General features: G+C 39.2%; 1 protein-coding gene across 1 annotated transcript in view; it reads right to left on the reverse strand.

The window, feature by feature from the left end:
* Positions 1 to 23,147, reverse strand: part of sxc (O-linked N-acetylglucosamine (GlcNAc) transferase sxc) — a 378,462-nt gene that overhangs the window by 312,412 nt on the left and 42,903 nt on the right. The gene's annotated exons all lie outside the window — the stretch shown is intronic.

Consider the following 23,147-nt stretch of genomic DNA (forward strand, 5'->3'; position numbering starts at 1 on the left):
TTAAAGAATACAGTTTATTTGTAATTTTTGTATAATTTTCCATTTTTGGCGGTTGGTAATGCTGCCTGTGTCACAAAGAGATGCTGTAATTTTTGCTCTCATATAACCAGTAATTTAAAAAAGGGTTAAATTACAGTTACATTTGAAATTTTACTTAAGTTATAATTACAAATTCTTCAACAAGTAATCAATAAAATTACAATTATAATCACTTCACAGAATGCCAGTCTTGCGGAAATCATTTACAAAGTGCACTTGTCTTTAACAGAGCTAAACTTTTAATCTATATATATAAAATAACTTGTCCTGACTGACTGACTGATTCATCATCGCTGAGCCAAAACTACTGGACATAAAGAAATGAAACTTTGGGGATACATTCGTATTAATATGTAAGTGCTTGCTAAGACAGGATTTTTGGATATTCCGTTGCTAAGGGGGTGAAATTTTAAAATGAGTATCTATATCTCAAAACTTTAAAAGTTTACAAATGTAAAAATTGATATCTAGAATCTCCCTTAAAAATAAACACTTTTTTTTTTTTTTTTTTTTTTTGAAAAATCCAATTAATGAGGGTTAAACAGGAGTGACAAATTGGGGTTAATTTTTACAAAGACACAAAAGTAAAATGTTACAGACGTAAAAATTGGTGTTTGGAATCTCCTGTAAAGTTAAAGAAACATAGGTCATTTGTTTTCGGAAACTCCACTTAAGGGGAACAAAAAAGGGGGGTGAAATTTTAAAAACCAGAATTTCTACAGTATATCTAAAAAACTAAACATGTTACAGAAGTGAAAAATGGTATTGTTTATCTCGATTACAAATAATAAAGAGTGTATTTTTAGTTTTCAGAAGAACCACTTGGGGGAGGGGGGCTAAAAGTGACTGAAAATTGGGTTGAATTAGAATACTCGTATCTCAAAACTGAAGATCTTACAGACGTGAAATTTGGTATTTGGAATCTGCTTTAAAAGTAAAGAAACACGTATTCTCGCAAAATCCAATGAGGGGGGGGATTTGAAAGAATTGAAAAATTAATTGAATTAATTGTATGACGATACTAATAAAAACTAAAATTGTTACAGACATGAAAACTGGTATTTGGATTTCCTTTAAAAACAAAGAAAAACGCGTTTTGAGGGGGAGGGAGATCGTCTTGGGGGCGGGAGTGAAAAGGAGTTTAATTCTTTTTATGAGGACACATATCTCAAAAACTTAAGATGTTAGAGTCGTGATAATTGGTATTTAGAAGATCCTTTACTATTAAAGAAACAAGTTGTTTTTTGTTTTTTTTTGCTAGTTGCTTTACGTCGCACCGACTCAGATGGGTCTTATGGCAACGACGGGACAGGAAAGGGCTAGGAGTGGGAAGGAAGCGGCCGTGGCCTTAATTAAGGTACAGCCCCAGCATTTGCCTGGTGTGAAAATGGGAAACCACGGAAAACCATTTTCAGGGCAGCCGACAGTGGGGTTCGAAGCTACTATCTCCCAAATACTGGATACTGGCCGCACTTAAGCGACTGCAGCTATCGAACTCGGTTCAAGTATTTTTTGATGGAAAATTCACTTGACAGGGGGGGAGGGCTGTGAAAGAAAGTTTTTAAAAAAAAGTGAATTATGTTTATGGGGATACGTATATCTTGAAACGGAAGGTAACAGGCGTGAACATTGGTATTTGGAATCTCCTTTAAACATAAAGAAACACGCCTTCTCTGTTTGGGGATGTGGAGGTGGTAAATCAACTTAATGGCGGTGGGGTGAGAAAGGAGGCGAGACCAATTTATTTTACTGTTCATAATGTACTTATAAGGCACCGCGCCGGCCTCTCACCGCTAGATTCCGTGGTTCAAATCCCGGTAACTCCATGTGAGACTTGTGCTGGACAAATCGGAGGCGGAACAGGTTTAACTCCGGGTACTTCGGTTTTCCCTGTCATCATTCATTCCAGCAACACTCTCCAATATTATTTCATTTCATTTGTCATTTATTAATCATAGCCCCAGAGGAGTGCGACAGGCTTCGGCAGCCGGCACAATTCCTATCCTCGCCGCTAGATGGAGGCTTTATTCATTCCATTTCTGACCCGGTCGAATGACTGGAAGCAGGCTGAGGATTTTCAGTGTACTTATTCTGATCATAAACCAATCGTTTTTAATCTTTCCTGAGTTTGTTTTCAAGAGCCACTTTTCCTTTGGAGAATGTTCTTAGATTACAGTAGATTCTCCTGGCTTATAAATACAAATTTAAACACATTTGAAATAAACGATAGGAATGAGATTTACCGTGCAATTGTTCACCTCTCGCCAGAAACTCTGCGCACTTGCCTACGCGCGACAATGGTGCTGGTTATATTGTCGGCAATGACAATGGCATCAGATATAATTTACCGCCAAGTAGTGGTCTTGCATCTTGCTGTGGGGTCCATAATAACAATAATAACAATAATAATAATAATAATAATAATAATAATAATAATAATATGAATGAAAACCTACAAACTGTTTTCCAGTCAGGGATGTAATGAATGAATCATACTGTATAGGCTATTAGTACGATAGGGCCGCCACTCTCAAAGTGATTTATTAATGACTGATAGATACTATGAAATGAGAATGGAGTGTTGCTGGAATGAAAGATGACAGGGAAAACCGGAGTACCCAGAGAAAAACCTGTCACACCTACGCTTTGTCCAGCACAAATCTCACATGGAGAGTGACCGGGATTTGAACCACGGTATCCAGTGGTGAGAAGCCGATGTGCTACCTTCTGAGCCACGGAGGCTACAATAATAATAATAATAATAATAATAATAATAATAATAATAATAATAATAATAATAATGGGCCTAATAATGTTTAGGACCGTCATCAAAATGTGCGGACCCCGCTGGAAATGTGTCCTGGACAGGTAATGACTACGAATGCAGTCCGGCCGCGGGTTCAGTACCGCCAAGGCACCTAAGAAGACACTACGCCGGATCTCCTCAAGGACTTGATCCATATTAAAAATGCTTATAGGAAAAGATGGCAAAGATTTAGGGAACCAACTAACCGGATGGAGTACCTGGATCTAGCACGGGAAGTACGAAATCGATTGCTGGAAAGAAAGATTGAAAAATGGGAGGAACTTTGCCGTAGTCTCTCAGAAAACACGTCAGATCGCGAATTTTGGTGGATTCTCTCAGAAAACGAGTCAGATCGCGAATTTTGGTGGATTATATATATAAAACGTTAACCATTCAATTATAAATTTCGGTACAATACCGTAGCAAAGCACGGGTATCTTGCTAGTCCTGTATAAATACATATGCCCCAGTATTTTACACTCGTATCCAAACTGAGTATTAATCTGTTACACTTGTGCTTAATCTTCAGTACTGTTACAATTTATTTTTCTAACTTTTACAGGACAGCCAAAATGCCACAGAAAATGTAAAAGTTTAAGAAAACATTCAAATGTTTATGGCTAGAAAGAGAGAAGGAAAAAGTTACTTCCATTCTGACTGAGCAATTTGGCCGTGCGGTTAGGGGCGCGCAACTGTGAGCCTGAATCCGGGAGATAGTGGGTTCGTACCCCACTGTGGGCAACCCTGAAGATGGTTTTCTGTGGTTTTCCCATTTTCATTATAGGCAAATGCTGGGGCTGTACCTTATTTAAGGCCACGGGTGCTTCCTTCCCATTCCTAGGCATTTCCTATCCCATTGTCGCCATAAGACCTATTTGTGTCGGTGTGATGTAAAGCAAGGAGAAAAAAAAAAACCTTCCATTCTGAAACAGCTGTTTCCACCTATGACATGTTGGAGCAACATGCACAGAAGCAGAAATGGGCAAAAAATTAAGTGATAACCTTTTCATTTCTACTACAGCAGAACCAGTAGTTCCACCAGTACAGGATGAGGTATTTTCTTACATCTCCAGTACTTCCAAAGTGTCCCTGTAGTGTGTGTCTTCAGCAAATCCAAAGATGTACCTTATCCCAAGAGGTAGTGATGAGAATTTTAAGAACCAATTTTTGTAAAGAAAATGGCAAATTATTTTAAATTCCAGAAGTCACTAACCGAAACAAAAAACATGCGTAAAAATAATTTTGATAATGATGCTGCATGTTATTTAAAGGGGGCTAACATCTAAGGTCATCGACCCCTAACAGTACGAGATGGACGACATGATATGATTAAAATTTTAAAATGTATCCACTGACTAGAAAGATGATGAACAATGATTGCAAGTTTAAAATAATCAGTAGATCTAATTCGCAATGTATTATTTTACGTAAAAATGGTAGATATTTGACAGATTATGGTAGAATAAGACATTATTTACTTAAAATGCAATAATATGTCATGCAAATTAATATTTTAAAAAACACATTAACTGCTTGTCATCTTGTACGATGAGGGAGATGGAACTAGGGAGTTTTAGACTACAGCGCAAATAGTCTAGGTCCACGCAATCCATAAGGATGTGTAACACGGTAAGAAAAATAATTTTGAAAGTTGCAAGGAGTTAAGTCTCACTTAGTGATGAGTCACTTATTTGTCTCCAAACTAAAAACACAAAAAAGAAATACCTGATTTCCTTAGGACTGGCATTCTATGAAGTAATTATAATTGTTATTTTACTGATTACTTGTAGAAAAATTAATTTGTAATTTTAACTGAGTACAATATTTCTCAGGTAACTGTAATTCATAATTCACAGTAAAATCAAGGAAACCTTTAGAGAATGGCACACAACAAAATTTGACTAGTGGACATTAACTTCACTAAATAGTATTATAGACGGAGAGATTTTCTGCCTCTTTTGTAAAATAATATGTACATAAAGTGTTAATTTGATTGTATTTGCACTATATATTGTCAATTTTAGTCCAGGGCTGAAGATGACCCATAAAGGAGTCAAAACCGGTCCCATTGTATAAGTGATTTGACATTAATTTAAATGGTATTGAATACGTGGACCTTCATTTTAATTTCTTATTAATGTGATCTTGGAGATATAACTAGTCCTTGATATCCTGGATATTGACAGTGGGACGGAGCTGAGGTCCGAGCTGGTCCCACACGTTCTATCAGGGACAGATCTGGGGATCTTATTGGCCACGGGATCTCAACATCACGCAGACAGTTCATACACACACGTGTCGTGTGTGGACGAGCACTGTCACGTTGAAAAATGTCACCATGATACTGTGGGATGAGAGATAACACATGTAGACACAGGATGTCAGTGATTTACCATTGTGCCCTCAGAGTTCCCTCAATCCCTACCAGCTGTGACCTGAAGTCATACCCGATGGCTCCCCACACCATAACGCTAGGAGTAACACCGCGGTGCCTCTCCAAAACATTGGAAGAACGAGACCTCTCCCCAGGTTGCTGCCATACTCGCAGCCCAGGCTGCTGCCACACTCACAGACAATGGTCATCTGCGGTAGTAGAAAATCGTGATTCATCACTTAACATAATGGGATCCCATTCATCAGCAGTCCATGCTTCTCAGTCACGGCACCACTCCAAACGCTGCCGTCTGTGTTGTGGAGTTAATGGCAGCCTAAGCATGGGGCAGTAATTCCCTAGTCTGGCTGCTGCTAGTCTCCGACCAATTGTGTGGGATGACACAGAATGCTGTGGGGAGTCCATTACTTGTTCTCAGATGGCATGCACAGATGTAAAGGCTTTACGATGTGCTTGGTGCACAGTATAGCGGTCTCCCCCTGTGGTGGTCATACATGGTCGACCGGAACTGACGACGAGTATGCCTGCCCTCACGTTCCCATGCAGTCCAACATCGGACCAGTATCACATCCGAATGCCCCACAAATCTGGATATTACAAGATTCGACCAGCCGGCCAAATGGAGACCCACAATGAGGCCCGCATTCAAACTTTAACAGGTGCTGACAACGCTGTCTGTTGAGTATGCGATACATCTGCATGTTTCACAGTAATCACTCAACATTTGATGCTGTTCCCACCCATTATATATCCTACCAGGCCTGGTAACAACATTAAACACAGACAACAATAATGCACTCTGGTGGCCGTTCTACTAGTTAAAAAGAATTGCAACTCAAATCATTTACATACCCACTGATGGTGTGTACGTGTGCAAAGTTATATTAACATTCAACCCTTTCTTCTGGGTGCTTCAAATTTTTTTTTCAGATAGTGTATGTCCATGTGTAATGCATAATGTGTTGACTAATTCATAACAATAGAACTACGCATTCTTAAGGATGATCCTAACTGACAATTTCTTCCTGCAAACTTTATAGCACAGAAGGCAAATACCTTACCTTAAGTGCACCACACACATAGCTCAGCATGAAAATCGTTTCAACTCCAAATAGACCATGTGAAATTATCTGTGAAATAGCCCGCATCAAGCCTTTACAGTCTGACACCATGGTTAGCCGGTTTGAGTCCCATTGATGGGGGACCGGATGTTGACTGGTTGGGTAGAAGTGAATATATACAATTTCTAATCACTAAATTGTATGCCAAAAGTTTGCATTCAATTACAAACCTCTATGCAGTCTTCACATGGAGCGACAGTATATGACTCTGTTGATGGTGATTCGTTGATCGGATGGTGACGTTAAGCCCTGAGCAGATACATTATTCAACAGGACTAGACTATGTGCCAAACTGGGTTTCACCCTTTCTCTACCTCATTACTATCATCATCTCGCACGCTGACATGATGGGCATTAAAATAAACCTGCACCAGGCGAGCCGAATATGTCCTTGTACACTCATGGCCCCACAAGCCATATGATAAATAATAATCTATGAAATGTCATCAATTTATCTCATATGAAGACATGAGGAATGTTCTTTATAATGGGAAACTCAATATCAAATAGCCTGGTCTCTATTTATACAAACACCTTGACAGTCCATAAATTCAACATCAGTCGCTTAAGTGCAGCCAGTATCCAGTAATCGGGAGATAGTGGGTTCGAATCCCACTGTCGGCAGCCCTGAAGATGGTTTTCCGTGGTTTCCCATTTTCACACCAGGCAAATGCTGGGGCTGTACCTTAATTAAGGCCACGGCCGCTTCCTTCCCATTCCTAGGCCTTTCCTACCCCATCGTCGCCATAAGACATATCTGTGTTGGTGCGACATAAGGCAAATAGAAAAAAAATTCAACATCAACTGCTGCAGCTGCCGTAACATGAACATCCATTTCACGAATATATCAATTCACAAAAAATTGCATTCATTACTTCCTTTCAGATTCTTAAAAAAGTCAACTGAATTCACAGGAATAAATTCAGGCCCATGATGTAGGGATAGCATGTCCCATTTCTTACCTGGAGGTCCTAGGTTCAATACTGACTTTTCTAACAATTTTGATTTGAGAAAACCAGCTGAAACAATGTACATTTAGCTTCATAAGGTCCAATTGAGAAGTTATTGATATGAGAGGCAGCGGGCCTGGTCAAGAAAGCCAAGCAATACTGCAGAAGAGGAATTATGCTGAAAACATTATACTGTATTCCTGTATCTGTAACCCATCTGGCTAGGCAGCAACAGACCTTAATGTGCTGTAGTGGCATGGGTTTGTTCATAATCAAAGAAATAAAACAAACAACGTGTGAAGTCTACTTTCTAATAACAATGAAATTTCACTCTCCAATTTCATTTATGCATATTTATGAACATAATGCTGCATGCCATAGATGCCACATAACTGTCATGGCACAGGAAAGTCTTTTTTTTTTTTTTTTTTTTTTTTTGCTAGGGGCTTTATGTCGCACCGACACAGATAGGTCTTATGCAACGATGGGATAGGAAAGGCCTAGGAGTTGGAAGGAAGCGGTCGTGGCCTTAATTAAGGTACAGCCCCAGCATTTGCCTGGTGTGAAAATGGGAAACCACGGAAAACCATCTTCAGAGCTGCCGATAGTGGGATTCGAACCTACTATCTCCCGGATGCAAGCTCACAGCCGCGCGCCTCTACGTGCACGGCCAACTCGCCCGGTCAGGAAAGTCTCCTAACTTGCCTATGTTGTTATGGATTTCCTTCGTACAAGAAGTCATTTTACTGTATCTGTTTCTCTCCCTTTCTCAACAAAATTTACCCCAATCTATCCTTTATGTGCAAGAAATTTACTTAGTGAAGTTTTTACAAGGGTTATATGGCATATGTTAAGGAGTGTATCATGTTCCTAGATTTTCTGTGAAAACTGTTCGAAGACATCAAAGTTAAACAATGCTGTGAAACAAGCTGCTTCTTTCACCACTCTTCTCACAAAAAGGAATTCTATTCAAGAACAACAATAACAAAGAAATAAGGAATGACAAACTTAAGAGGTTTCAACCTCATATCAACGGAAGACAGTAGAGTGCTGGCCTTCTGAGCTCACATTGGCAACCCAGACTGGTGGCATTTGAAGGTACTCAAATATTGTTGGTAGAGTTACTGTCACATTAAAGAACTTCTGTGAGGCAAAATTACGGCACCTCCGACGTCTACGAAAACTGTAAAAGTAGTAAGTAGGACGTAAAACCAATAACATCATTATGCAACGGAAGAGAAAGAGCTAAATCCTAGACACACAAGAATGTCAGTAAAAGAAAGAGAAGTAACAGGAAAAATGTAATAGAACAAAAATCTGCATAATACTGATACATAAAATTATACGTGTATATTTATTTATTATGCATACGGCTTTAACTGCTGAAGAGTGTCTAAGAACATGCTCAGCTCACCTAGTGCAGGTCTTTCTATTTGACGACCATGGAAATCCTGTATGTCCGAGTGCAAGATGATGAGGTAGGGAGAGGATGAAACCCAGTGATGGCACATAACACCAAGAGGTCTGCTCAAGGTTTAATGTCGCCCTCCAACAGATGAATCCCCATCAAAAGCATCATATGCTCTTACTCCATATGAAACCCTAGCTTTTGGCATGCAATCTAGTGATCAGAAATTGATCACCACCTCTCCTGGAAGTATTTTTCACCAAAATAACTCAAATTGGCTAACTATGGTGTCAGACTATAAAGACTTGACACCTTAATGAACATGACCACCAAGCAGACAGCCGTTACATGTATATACTGCAACAAGAATGCTACTCTCTGGGCATTCAGCAACCACCGGCCAACATTAATAGAAATGTGAATAGAAAACAGGCCTAACTTTAAAAAATAACTTTGTCAAAATGTTGTTTCTATGAACATGACCAATACTCTTAGTGTAAAATTCTCTGAAGTACATAAGATGGTTATATCCAAAATAACAAGCAAGGAAATATATATACATAGCAAAGCAGTTGCTGCACTTGAGATGAAAGAAAACAACTTCCTTCATCAAACAAGAATTCACAAAACCAAGTTTGAGTATTGAGGCCACTTACTTCAAGCAGACCACAGGCATTTCGAAATAGCAAACCTTTAAACTTACGAAAGTTTCCATTCGAGCAATGTCTTGATGTAATACCTTCCACAGTTCTGACAAATATCTTTACCATGACTTTCACAGGTCAATGTAACTTCTGTAATGAGCCAGTCCCAACTGATATTCTGAGAGCAGTCTGATTACAAGGAGGTTTCCTACAGTTATGACAAACATATTACAAAATACGGAAATTTACAGGGCAACATTGAAACCTAGCCAAGTATCTCCTCCTCCCTCTCTCCCTTCTTAAACCTCTTATGAAAACAACAAGCTTTATTAAAATTAACAGTTTTAAATTATTCTGAGCTGAAATAAGATGTACGAATATGATATCATTAGAACATGGACTCTCTTTGTAACAGCCTAATTGTTTGCTATGTCAAATAAAAAGCACTCATATCCCTGAAACACTGATATACACATAATAGCACAATATAATGCAATTACTACACTGTATTTATTTTCTCGATTCGCAGCATCACAGTCTCATTTACATATCTGCTTGGTGAAATAACAGTCATAGTCTTGATAAGATCTATGTAACATAACCACAAACACTACAGGTAAGTAGTATGACAACATTAAACATGACCTAACCCACAACTTTCTTTAGACAGGTTATATTCACAAATTGAAACATGCAAAATCAAACTTAAAGTACTAGAGGGCAAGGTCTATACCTCTGTAACTAAGAGAGATTCTCAACTGTTAATAGCTAATTGGTGGCAGAAGAGTAGACTAGGAAATCCTGCCTGTAATCCATCCTGTCATTTTGCTCTCTTGATCCATTCCTTTATCTTTTTAAGGGACTTTCTTGGAATGTAGTGATGAACAGCCCCTGTATCCTCCTCTTCTGATACTTGAGAATTCCTCAATCCTTGAATGAGTTGACTTGGTCCATATATTTTGAACTGCTACTTCATGATGGCAGTTGCCTTGTAAATAGGAATTAAGGCAGGCAATTGTAATGATGCTGCTAGCTCTGAAGCTATCAACTGTTCTCACATATACAGAGATACCAACTATTACGATTCAATCGTAATAATTACGAATCATTCACCACAAATTATGATTTTTTGATGATTTTTAAATCCAAGTGCATGAAGTGTTCAAAAGGATACACAAGGAATGCCATAACAGCTTGAATTCTCAGAAATTATTTTCAGATTTCTCAGTAATAATTTATACCCCTTTCCTGTCCCTCGTTTAAGAATATTTCGAGTTTTCTGTTAGTCCAGAGGATGCACATGATATCAAAAGGAAAAGCATGTCACCAGTGTACGTTTACCAAACAGCAACTACAAGCTGCTAAGGGAGCAACTACAGTACTCAACAAAAGAAATAATCCTTCAACCTCCACTCATATGTTCTGCAGATCACGTGTTACTTTAGCACAGGATCTCTCAGAGTGCATTGCATGCACTGTGCACGGTGCAAAAGATGACTTTGCTTGGTTGCCCAGAGTGCAGACCCCCACTCCTCGATTTGGAGCAACAGCGCTCTCTCTCTTTCCCCATGCCTGTCTCGCTCGCTCCCCATGTCTCCCTCTTCCTCACTTGCTCCGTAGCTCTCCAAATCCGAGCTGAGTAGCCCAGAGATGAAGCGTTGGTCCGAGCCGAGTGGAATCATTGCACTGTGCACAGGAACTCTGCGCCGCAATTTGCACGCGTGAGATTTTGAGTGTTTGAGAGGCCCTGCTTTAGCAGGTAAGAATCATACACTCTTTATATGCCAGTCTTTGAATATCTGGTTGAGTTTTATGGTGTTCATTGATTTTTCAATGATATGTAAGTTAGTAAGATCTCGAAAGAAGAATACTACAAACGCCCCCCGAGCCCGAACGGTTGCATTACGAACTGCCTTTCTTGAAAGTTGGCATCTCTGCATATATAATGTAATCAGCACTATCACATATATTCTGTTATATCCTAATGAAGGAAAATTATATATTTTGCTACCTGCACACATCGTAGCTACGTTTCCTTGAAATATTACTAACTGGGGATAGTGTAATTTCAAAAAATTTCTACCAGAAAATGACGGAAGCATGCTAGTTGCATTGTGTGAATTGCCTGCAAGACTGCCTTCTGTATTTGCCGACAGGATTCTGTAGGTAAATAATGAAAAAACTACAAGAAAAAATAGCCATGTGATAAAAGACACCAGTAATCTGAGGTCCCTTTGGCAACATTCCTGTATACATCTTACTACTTTAAATTAAGAAGCCTTTCTGATTTGTTATTCCTCAAACTGCTTCATGGCTTTGAAATTGGGCTGTGTAGTTAAGCAACAATAGAACTGTGTTGTGGGTTTAGTTCAGCCACCACTGTGTTAACGCAAGGATACGATTCAACCACACTAAGCAATGAATTTTGAAAATATTACTTTGTACAGGGTGTCCCATATTAATGTTTCTAGTCTCTGAAGTTTAATAATAGAGAAACTGTTAAAAATGAAGTAAGAGGACAGTTTGAAACTATAATGACAATATTGAGTGTGTGCAAGCATGTGTAACTATTCTGATGTTAACTGTAGGCAAGAAAGCTGAGGTGAATAAGGTTTCTTTTGAGCAATGAAGAGGATTTTAAAGTGAATTTTGGAATACTGGGAACATGACAGACATGCAGAGACAATGCAGGGCAGAATTTGATACTGCACCACAATCATGTATAAACATTACACAATTACATGACAAATTTGAGAAGGAAGGAACTGTGTGTGATGTGAAGAAGGGACAATGCCACATGAAGCATAAAATGGACAAAAGAAGTGTGGAAGCACTGTTTCAAATTGTTACATCTTCCCCCAGCAACGAGTCAGGAGTAAGTTGATCAAGTGTCCATTGCTTTATAAAGCAACTGAAGTAGATGCCCTAAATTTCAAAGTTAATTGCACTATGAATGAAGACGATCCGGGTAAATGTCAGATTTTGTGAGCAAGTCGTCAACATGTTCAATGGTAACAAACACATTACTCATTTCATTGTTTGGTTTTATGAGGCAACTTTTAAATTGAGTGAAACTGAATTGTCACAACTATGTGTATTGAGCCAACGAAAATCCCCACATTGTAGTAGAGCAAGCAGTTAACAGACATGCCAACTTTCAAAAGTGAAAAATCAGGAGAAATTTCGCAGCGAATCGTGACGTATTATGACACATCACTGATGGCAGAACATGTACAAATTCATTATAATTCAATACATTAACAATTCTATTTGTCCATATATATTTTTTCATCATTTACATGTAAATACTAAATACTGGACATACCTGAACTGCAGAAACATGTGACTCCTCATCCTTCAACATGGTGATCAGATTACAACTAATTGTTGTTCAACACACCAGTAGCTGACTTAGCCCTCTTCAGAAACTCGGAACTAAATTTTTGCTCAAAGCACTTGCCTTGCTGAACTGATTTCAAGGTTAAAAGTTTCTCCAAAGTTTGTTCAGACAGCAAGGATCTGAACTGTGTTTTTGTCTTTGTGACTGCTAAAAATCCTTTCACATTCTGCATTGCTATGTGGAATTGATAAAATAGCAAGCATCACCTTAGAGAGTCTGTCATATTTCAGTACACCATCCGCTGATTTCATCTGACCTACCAATGCCCATTGAGCATCAATTCTTCCTTTTGCCAGGTCTCTTTCTTCGAGCTGAAAGTTACAGAACTGGGAGGGCAGAATATCAGTTTCTTTATCCAAATGTTCCGTTTCAGTAGTCAAAATGTTCGGACACTTGTTAATGAAAAATCTAAGGCTAGAAAATGATGCCTTACTTATAGCAGAAATATTTGCAACTTCTGCATTAATTAAAACTTCATCTTTGAATGGAAATTTGTGTACCATGTAGTCACACGATGAAGAGAAACACTTTCTAACAGACTTAAAGAACATGCACTTTTCCTCAGACTTCTAGGTGTTCACTAAAACAAACGAAGAGTTCCCTATCATCAAATCACAATCATCCTTTTGATTTGCTGGAGTATGATAATCTACATCAAGGAGAGAGGAGGATCTTTTAATAACGTCTGGTTTCACAAACCTTGCCATCACATTCTTCAATAGTTCCTCCAAAACTGACCTCAATAAGTGGATGTGCGGCATACTTGACTGAAGAGCTACGTTTGGATTCTCAAAGATATCCATAAAACTTGAGAGAAAAAGGCAAAAAGATTTATGTAAATTTGACGAAAGGATCATAAAAAGTCGTTCTTCACGTGACAATGTATGGCTCTTAGTGTAATCAGTAGTTTCATTTTTTTTTTTTTTTTTTTTAGTGAAACTGATGACTGGGTTTTCCTTTTAACTGAGGAGTGAGGTGAAATGTTATGACATTCCTTAACGTTTTCAAACAAGACACATCTGCACATAAAATGTACTTAGGAATTTTGTAAGTCTGAAAGTTCCCATCTGAGAATCGTTACTCACAATTTCGCTCCTGAATAATGTGACCAAAGGGTCCCACTGAAGCAAAATCCTATCTAAACACCTTGTTAGTGATAACCATCGAGTAGGCACATGCTTCAGAATTTTCCTGATCTCAGTGTTGTGTAAAGCCTAAAATTCTCTGAACTTTTCTTTCCTCTTTGCACTCCTTTCCAGATAATAAAATAAATCAATTATACTTTCATCTACATTTACGGGCAAGCATGCCGCACCCTTCTCAGCAGGTGACAAGAGCAGCCTACGATGATTATGTTACTATTTTCCCGCTTCAAACATCCTGCCACACCATTCTTTAATCCTACCATTACTGGAGCATTATCAGCACCAAGAGCTAAGCAGTTTATTAATGGAATGCAGAATTCCCGAAAAGTGAGAGCAAAAGATTGGCAACGTTAGCTCCAGTAGCATCCCCTTCTAAATTAGGCACAGAGAGTAGACAACTCTGAATTTCATTGAATTCAGGCCTAAAAAATGTTACAACAATGTGATATATCTTCACGTCGCTTTTATTGCTACCATCAGTAGCAACAGAAAATGCATTCACCTGCAAATGTGATACAATTTTTGCCCTTTCTTCCATGCACATATTTCTGTAATGATAGCCGCTGTTTTCGTTCTAGCAAACCCATATCGTTTAGGGATTTCCGAATCAGGAAACATTTAAAGTTTAAAATTTCATTGTTCCGTACTGAAGAATTTTACAGTTAAAATTGAAATAATTGATAAAGAGATTCAACCTATTCAATACAAAAGAATAAGAAATGTTGAATTACATTCCCATTTAATAAGTAGAAATGGTACCGGTTTTGACCCTAGTCCAGGTCATCATCAGCCAATTAAAACATGAAAAACAATGCATAGGAAAAGGAAATGAAAGATCAAGTACAGTCCGGATCAGTAGAAGGGGCGATATAAAAATGAACGGGGGTAGACACTGCAAAACTCAGAAGAAATAAAATGCAAGTCACTCAAAAGAAAACAGTGCGTAATTCTCTGAGCGGCAGCATGCCACACGCAGCGTAGGCAAAGTCCCACAATGTTTATGAATAGCGGAGAACGGTTAAATGAGCCAGTTTTTAAACACTGTCAGGCACAAAGTCACATCACAATCGAACACATACGAAGATCCATAATCGTGCAGGAGTTGAAGACGAGTAGATCCATTGAAGCAAGTTGCTAGCTCCCGGTGATCAGCGTGACACATTCAACATTAGGCACTGAGGTTTCAAACGGCAAAGTAAAATGGAGAATAGCTTGAAGATCCAGTAATTTTCCTCGGTCGCGGGAAAGTAATTATATAGATAAATATAATACAATTCAATATAATTGAATAAGTAATTGTGCTCCTATAGAATAAACAGTTGACGTGAAGAAACAATTGTGAAGAGAAAAAAATTGAGTAAAAAGCGCAATACCGGAAACAAATGAAAACGTATATGCACAGTGCACAATTTTTTTTTAAATGTAAAAAATTCAGGTCTCGATTGAAGTAGTCTAAATCGGCGCAAGGCAGGAGTTGAGTATGAATGAGAAGAACCGAAATGAAGGTGGAATTGATTTTTTTTAAAGAAAAGATAGAATAAATTAATAGAGGAAGAGGAATAGTGGAATAAGATAAGAATAAAAGAAATTGAAATTAAATGGTGTTGAGGAAGGATAAGATAGGGAGATAGATGAAGGAGGGGTAGTTTAGGGTGGGTTATTGGAGGTAGATAATGTGAGTAGGAAATTTGTATGGCATGGAAAATAGAATTGGGGTTTTGAAAGTTCGAATTTTTGAGAAGAATTAGGAAGTCGAAAAGGATATTGGGTTTTTCAGAAATGTTGTTTAAATTGAAATTAGGGTTAAAATATTAATCAAGGTGAATAAAGCAATTTTCAGTAGTGTTTAAGAGGGTGCCTTTGTTTATGATTTAAGTATTTTCATGTCTTTTTCAATATTGGTGAAACTATGGTTGGAGTCTTGTATGTGTTGTCCTATGGCGGAGAATCGATTGTATTTAATGGCGTTGATATGTTCGGAGTATCTGACATAGAAGTTGCGGCCAGTTTGTCCGATGTAGGAGGAGTTGCAGTTGTTACATTTGAATCTGTACACTCCAGATTTAGAAAAAGCATTAGATTTATTTAGTGATTTAGGGTTGTGTAAAATATCCAAATTTCTATTGTTAGTTCTAAAGGAAATTTTCATGTTGTGTTTTTAAAAAATATTAGTTATTTTATAAGCATCTTGAGTGAAAGTGAAAGTGGAAAATGCACTTGGTTTTGTTATGTCTTTAGATAAAGTGGTTTTAGGACGGTGTTTGAATTTGTTGATGATGCGGTTTATGAAGGAGTTGTTAAAGCCATTGAATTTAGTGATGTTACGGATGGTGTTCAATTCATTACTTAAATCTTTTTTAGACATAGGGGTGTTGAAGGCACGAAAAATTAAGCTGTTATAAGTAGCACGTTTATGTGCTTGAGGGTGCGAAGAATCTTGTCGTACGGAAATGTCAGCATTTAAAAATCTTGGTGATGCATTTGTTGTTTAAGCCAACAAAATTACTTTAATCTCATCCAAAGTTCGCCCCCAAAAAATAAAATAACTGCTATAACAGGAAGCATGAACTTTTCTGTTTGTCACAAATCCTACAGTTACAAATATTAAAAATGATCTCCTGATATTTATGTTAATTTCCGTCCAAACATCTACGAATTTGAAATTTGGAACTTATCTTAACACACTGATGATGGGCCCCAAACGGAGGCTGCTATAGCTGAGACGGGCAGGCAAAGCGTACCCAGCGGCATTAAAAAAGTTCGGCAAACATTTGATCTCCCTGGCCACTCAATGGCCTAGCAGGGGGCGATTTATGACCGCAGTGGGCTTCAAAATGGAAGTCCGCATTCGCCTTCAGAAATCCTTACAGCTCTGTTGCCAATGCACCTATTGTTAAATAGACATCAGTCTCTCTTTTCAGATCAGACAATTCACACTTGCTTTGTTCGCTGTTTGAAAGTTTTGGATTATTTCTTTGCTTCGTTAATTAATATTTGTGAAGTGTGTTGCTTTTCACTTCGCTTCATGCAGTAATGTGGAGGCCGTGGGAATCACACCTGGAAATTATCGCATCAGAAAATACTGAATTAAATCTGCCAGTGCATGCAAATGATCCTCAACCGAGCACCAGCAGCAGTGATATTCGACCGAGTTGTACTGGTTCCGTGTCCGCGAATGATACTCAGCTGGGTAGCAGTGGTTCCGAGCCCACGAGTGATATTCAACCGAGTAGCAGTGGTTCCGTGCCCGCGAGTGATACTCAGCCAGGTAGTAGTCATTCCGCGGAGAAAAGAAAGGCGACAAACTTTAAGTAAGCAAAGTCAACGGCTGGTATGTAACGCATATGAATAAGTTATGAAGAACAATGTACGCAAGGGTTATATTTTGGAGAGAACTAAAATGTTGAAACTTAACAGGAAAACTATAAGTAAAATAGTAAAGAGGGGACCTACAACTCCGAAAAAGTGTGGTAATAATAGGGTTATCTTAATAAAATTGATGATTTTTGCTGTGACTTGGTGAGACATGAGGTATATACATTCTTTACTAAAGGTAAGTCACCAACTGTACAGGAACTGTTAAAACATTTGAAAAATGTGTGTGGCTTTCCTTATGAAAACACTATTCTACAACAGCTGTTGATAAAACTTGGGTTTTTGTTTCCATATTCTGAGGAAAAAACAGATTGTAATGGAATATGCTAGAATAGTAGCTTGGCGATGTAAATTCATAGACCGTCTCCGGAAGTTGCGTTCCGAGGGGGTAAGAGTTGTCTATCTAGATGAAACTTGGTACGATACGCATGACATTGTGAAGAAAGGGTGGGATGATGGAACTTGTAATTGCATATTGAAAGCACCAACATCGCAAGGCAAGCATATTATGGTATTGCATGCTGGAGACAGTGAGGGCTGGGTTGAGAATTGCCTTAATTTGTCGGCTAAACACATTGGAGACTGCAAAGCTGATAGCCATGACGAAATGACGGCTCAAGTTTTCGAAAACTGGTTTAGGTCTACCACCTACCACCTGACCAAAAATGCGTAATCCTGATGCACAACGCAAGCTATCATTCATGGCAGCTGATTAGGTTTCCTTCCATTAACACTAATATTGAGGACATTATTAAGTTTACGGAGTACAGTAACATTCCCGTGCCTAAAACCTATACTCATCAAGGCAGTTATGTTGCAGGAAATCAAATCAGCTAATATCAGTAAAAGGTACGCTGTAGAGGAGATCGCAGCCTCATGTGGACACGAAGTTTTGCGACTCCCTCATATCACTGTATTTGAAACCCCATGGAAATGATCTAGTCTCAGTTGAAGGTGTATGTTAGGAAAAATAATGTTACACCAACTTTGAGTGCTAGTGCGGATCAACTTCTGCGTAAAGGAGCTGGAACAATCGGTCCTGAGAGGTGGTCTGCTTGTGTTCAGAGCACCATTAAGACAAAAGAGAAGCACATGAAACACGACGTGGATAGCAACGAAGATAGATTTGTAATTCACTAGCAGATAATGACGAAGACGACGAATAGAGGTAAGGTAAATACTACATTTGTTTTAAAAGTAGCTAAGTTTACTGGCTATTTCATGTCCGAACTTCATCCCACTCCCTAGTTTGTGATTTTACTTTTCCTTTGCCAGGCGAGTTGGCCGTGCGGTTACGGGCACGCAGCTGTGAGCTTGCATCCGGGAGATAATGGGTTCAAGCCCCACTGTCGGCAGCTCTGAATATGGTTCTCAGTGGTTTCCCATTTTCACATCAGGCAAACGCTAGGGAAGTAAATTAAGGCCACGGCCGCTTCCTTCCAACGCCTAGGCCTTTCCTATCCCATTGTCGCCATAAGACCTATCTGTGTCGGTGCGATGTAAAGCAAAACACTACATATCAATTCCTCTGTAGACCTACATAATTTATGTAAGGAGATATATTGTACTAAAGTTTGTGTAATTTTTACGTTCTAAAATTCAGGACTTCCTGATTCATTACCTAAAAGTCATCAGAACCGTATGTTTCTCCTTCCCTTCCTTTCTTAGCAGCTTCTGTACTAATAATGGTAACTCTGGAAGCTTGTTTCTTCTTCTTCTTCTTCTTCTTTTCCCCCAATGAACGGAAAACGATTCCCCTGCATTTTTGTTTTTCACAATGCTACCTTTCCCCTTTCCTGAGTCTAAGTTATGGGGATTGCAGTCTCTGTCATGTCACGATTGTTGGGTATAGGTGCAGGACTTACATGGCTTGAAGTTGATGCGACACTTTCCTGATGAGAACAATCTGATTCCGATAACATTTCATGACCTCTTGTCCCTGATTTCTTCAATGGAGACTCCTGTCCAGAAATAGCTGATCCCCCATCACTTTCCTAACAAAAGTTCAGCAATTCCTCGCTTACCTAAGGCTGATTTATGTTTATGCATATTGTTTATTCCCTTGAATATAAGCTATCAATTATTACAGCACAATGTCTTTCAATAATAACAGTATCTTGATATGCAACTACAAGACATTACTTGCGCGCGTACTTCACAAAAGTAAACAGACTGGCTCTCACCACACTTAGCCTACAAGGAATACAAGGCCTGCCCAATAGCCACTCATAGCTGTCCGCCCTGTGGATGCTATATTTGCCGCTAGAGGCGCTGCAATTCAACCTCACATGAACACCTCGATTGGCAGTATTTCTACACGTTGTATGCTAACTGGTTACGTCATATTGTTAAAATACGTCAATTATATTACAATGGTGTACTGTTGCGTATGGTTTTGTAAACAAGGCTCTAGAAATATAGTTCCTGGAACTAGTTTCTGTGAATTCCCTTGCCAAGAGCCAACTAGGGAATTATGGATTAAAGCAATAAGCAGACAAGGTATGGTACAGTAAATACGCAGACCATGTGACGGCAAAAATTAGGTTACTTATTATTATTATTATTATTATTGCTCCTGTTCTGATGATGATAATAATATTATCTTCGATATAAATCTCCTCGCCTGTGAGACGGTGTCAACGTCCAGGAAGCCCGCCTCCCTCTTCAGGGGAGGAATGAAAATATTTAGTAGTTACATGATCCTTCAACATTAGCATATTATTTGGGATGGTATAAGGAATGCCAGACTCCTTGGGTGTCATGGCCATCGTATTTGGCACAAATATTGGAGTAGGTACCTCAGGACTTGAAGGCTCTCTCATAATTTCATTATTTCCGTGGTATACTCTACATGAAACTCACACTGAGAATTGCCAGTGTCGAAACTGTGATTTGAACCTTAGAATATTCGACGAGTGCAGCTGCCCATTCTTATCACTAAGTTAATGTGTGCTCGTCTATGCAGGAGGAAGAGAGGAATAGTTGTGGAACGTAAAGTGACATAATATATAAGTAGTTTCTTTTTTTACCTTTCAGTTTTTCATGAAAAATAACCGCAAAAGGAATAAATGGTCTCCTATAAGCTTCTAAATGGTTTCCTTATTTTTCAGAATAAAATTAATAACTTTTGCAACCGTTAGTGAACAAATCGCACACGCGGATGAACCGGCAGCAACAAATCCTGAGTTTGCAAGACATTTTCAAACACAACTGGAAAGCATCGAAAAGGAAGCCGAAGGAGCACCATGCGTTTATATGTCGAGTGCTTCAATGGGATATATTGGAGGGTATTTGGTAAGAGTTGTCGAAGACCACATGCCACGTCAAGAGTGTGTTGACAAAATTGGTAGTATCCAGAGTCCATCTCCACTAACGTTATTAACAAAAATCAAAGACAGAGGTCGTCTCAGGTATCCAAAGCCAAGATTTGTTTCACTGCTGACGAAACTGGGGCAAGTAACGGACGAAATTATATCGGTAACGCTGGGCAGTCCAAAAATAGCACAAATATTAACCGAAATACTGTTGTCACATGTTGCTAAAAATCCTATTCTACAGTATGGGAAAAGTGATCATCCTGAGGAAGTAAGCAGAATAATACTGCAAAAGTTTCTGCGCCCCTCTGTCACTAACTATGCTAATGGCATGACAGATGAGTATCGCCGAGAATACTTCTTGAGAAGAAAAACAATTTATGAGAAGGAAATATCAAGGAAAATGGTTAAAGTAGTTCCTTTTCACTGAAAATCTACGTTGCGGTAGTAAAAATATCTAATGCAGACCTTATATCCTTTTAAATGACAAACATAAATTTTGACAGTTATGTGTGTTATCTGAAATGAAAATCCACAGCTGAATTGAACTCCTAGGGGTAAAAGGTGAACATTTATTACTTTCTACTTCATTCTGCTCAGTAAGGTATATAATATACAGGAAGTATAGTGTAGAGGTAAATTTGTGCTGGTTTTAACTCCCGTTAGCAATGCTAGTGAGTGCTGATGTGAGGTGGTATACTAGCGCTGCAGTGGTCAAGAGGTGTACTGCCAGGTGGACACTGTTTCTGAAGGGAGCACTGCGAGTGAGCAGGCTTTGCATTCCTTGTTGGCTAAGCACCACAGAACCCACACAAAAAAAGATAAAACATACAAGAATAACAAAACATAGTTGTCGGCACTATTGTAGTACCATCAGAAATACCAATACAAGAATAAAATGTTGCTCAATGACAGTCGAGTACTGAAATATCAGTCCGTAACAGGCTTCATACATTCATTCAGAAATATGGTAAATCTTACAGCTTGAGTCCGTATAGATAAATCGGGAGAAGGGGGAGGGGGCTTGGCCCATCCCATGGATGGGTAATTGCAAGGAACAGGCATATTAGATTGAATGGAAACATGACAATGACATTACCTAACAAAGCAGTTCAGCAGATGCCACACCCATTTCTGCTGTGTGCAGACTGGCAAACAAAGGATTATTAAAGTGATAAATTGTTTGAATTCAACGAAATAACTTTGTGACAAGAAAGAAGAAACTCAATCCTGTCAATTTCAGTCATTTAAAAAATTGCCAAAATGACCAAAATATTGATTTTTATCTCCGGAGTGTTGCCTTAAGTAAACTAGTTTCCTCATCCTGAGGTGGTGCAGCCCCCAATGGAGGGAAACTGCATGTACCATTTTTATCGCATATCAACTTTCTTAAATCTCTGGCAGTATGGTACCGGGAATAAAACTCAGGCCTCCGAGAACGGCAGCAAATTGTGCTAACCATTATGCTTGTGGACATTCTTAACTACAAAAAACAGACATATAGGATGACTGATACGTGCTGTAATTGCGCAGGTCAGACACAAAACTATTCACCTATTTGTAAAACTACATCAGAGCTGCAGTAGGCCTACGTTACGGAGGCAACATTTCTTAACTATGGAACACAGATGTACTGCATGACTTTGATGCGTTTTCATTGCGCAGGTTATACGGACAAAACTATTCATACATTTGCGTGATGTCATCGGAGCTGCAGTACGGCTTGTACCCGCTTCGAAGCAGAATTGTTGTCCTCTGACGAATTTCGTTGGGGGGGAGGGGGGTCCTTGTATGCAAGATTTATTTGTTTATTTTTTCATTTTCTTTGTCCCAAAAAGCCAGGCGGCGTCTAATGTCCGAAGGGGTCTAATTCACAAGTAAGCCCGGTATTTGTACCAAAATTCTTTACCCGGGAGCAATATAAAAAAACTGAAGTATAAACTGACTGAGCAAATGTCATGGGATAGTGGAGCACTGACACACAGGTGTGTTGTCTGCACACCACATGCCCCCTGTGCCAGCGGCAATTGTACAGGAGACTTGTGAGCAGTGGCTGTGCATGTGACAGGTGTAACATGGAACGTCGTCGTGAGCTGACACCGTTCGAACGGGGTATGGGGGGTATGGCGGTCGGTGCCCGACGGATGGGAAGTGCGATTTCAAAAGTGGTGCTGGAATTCGGCTTCACACGATCAACCGTGTCCAGGGTGTATCGTGAATGGTTGAATGCGGGTGTCACCGTCCACAACAGGCGAACGACCGGCCGTCCAGCCACTCTCAATGACCGTGACGAGCAACATCTGAGACAGATTGTCAATAGTGACAGACGGGCAACTGTGCAACAAATCACGGCTCAATTCAACACAAACCGTGCTAGACACGTCTCCCAGTGGACAATCCGTAGGAAAATGGGTTCTATGGGGTATGGGAGCCGGCGCCGCACACTGGTGAAACCGTTAACCCAACGTCATTGGGCACAACGACACACATTTGTTGCCAGTCACCAGGGATGGACACTGGAACAATGGCGTAAAGTGATATGGTCGGATGAAT

This window comes from Anabrus simplex, chromosome 1 (genome assembly GCF_040414725.1).
Source record: "Anabrus simplex isolate iqAnaSimp1 chromosome 1, ASM4041472v1, whole genome shotgun sequence".
Taxonomy (NCBI): Eukaryota; Metazoa; Arthropoda; class Insecta; order Orthoptera; family Tettigoniidae; genus Anabrus; species Anabrus simplex.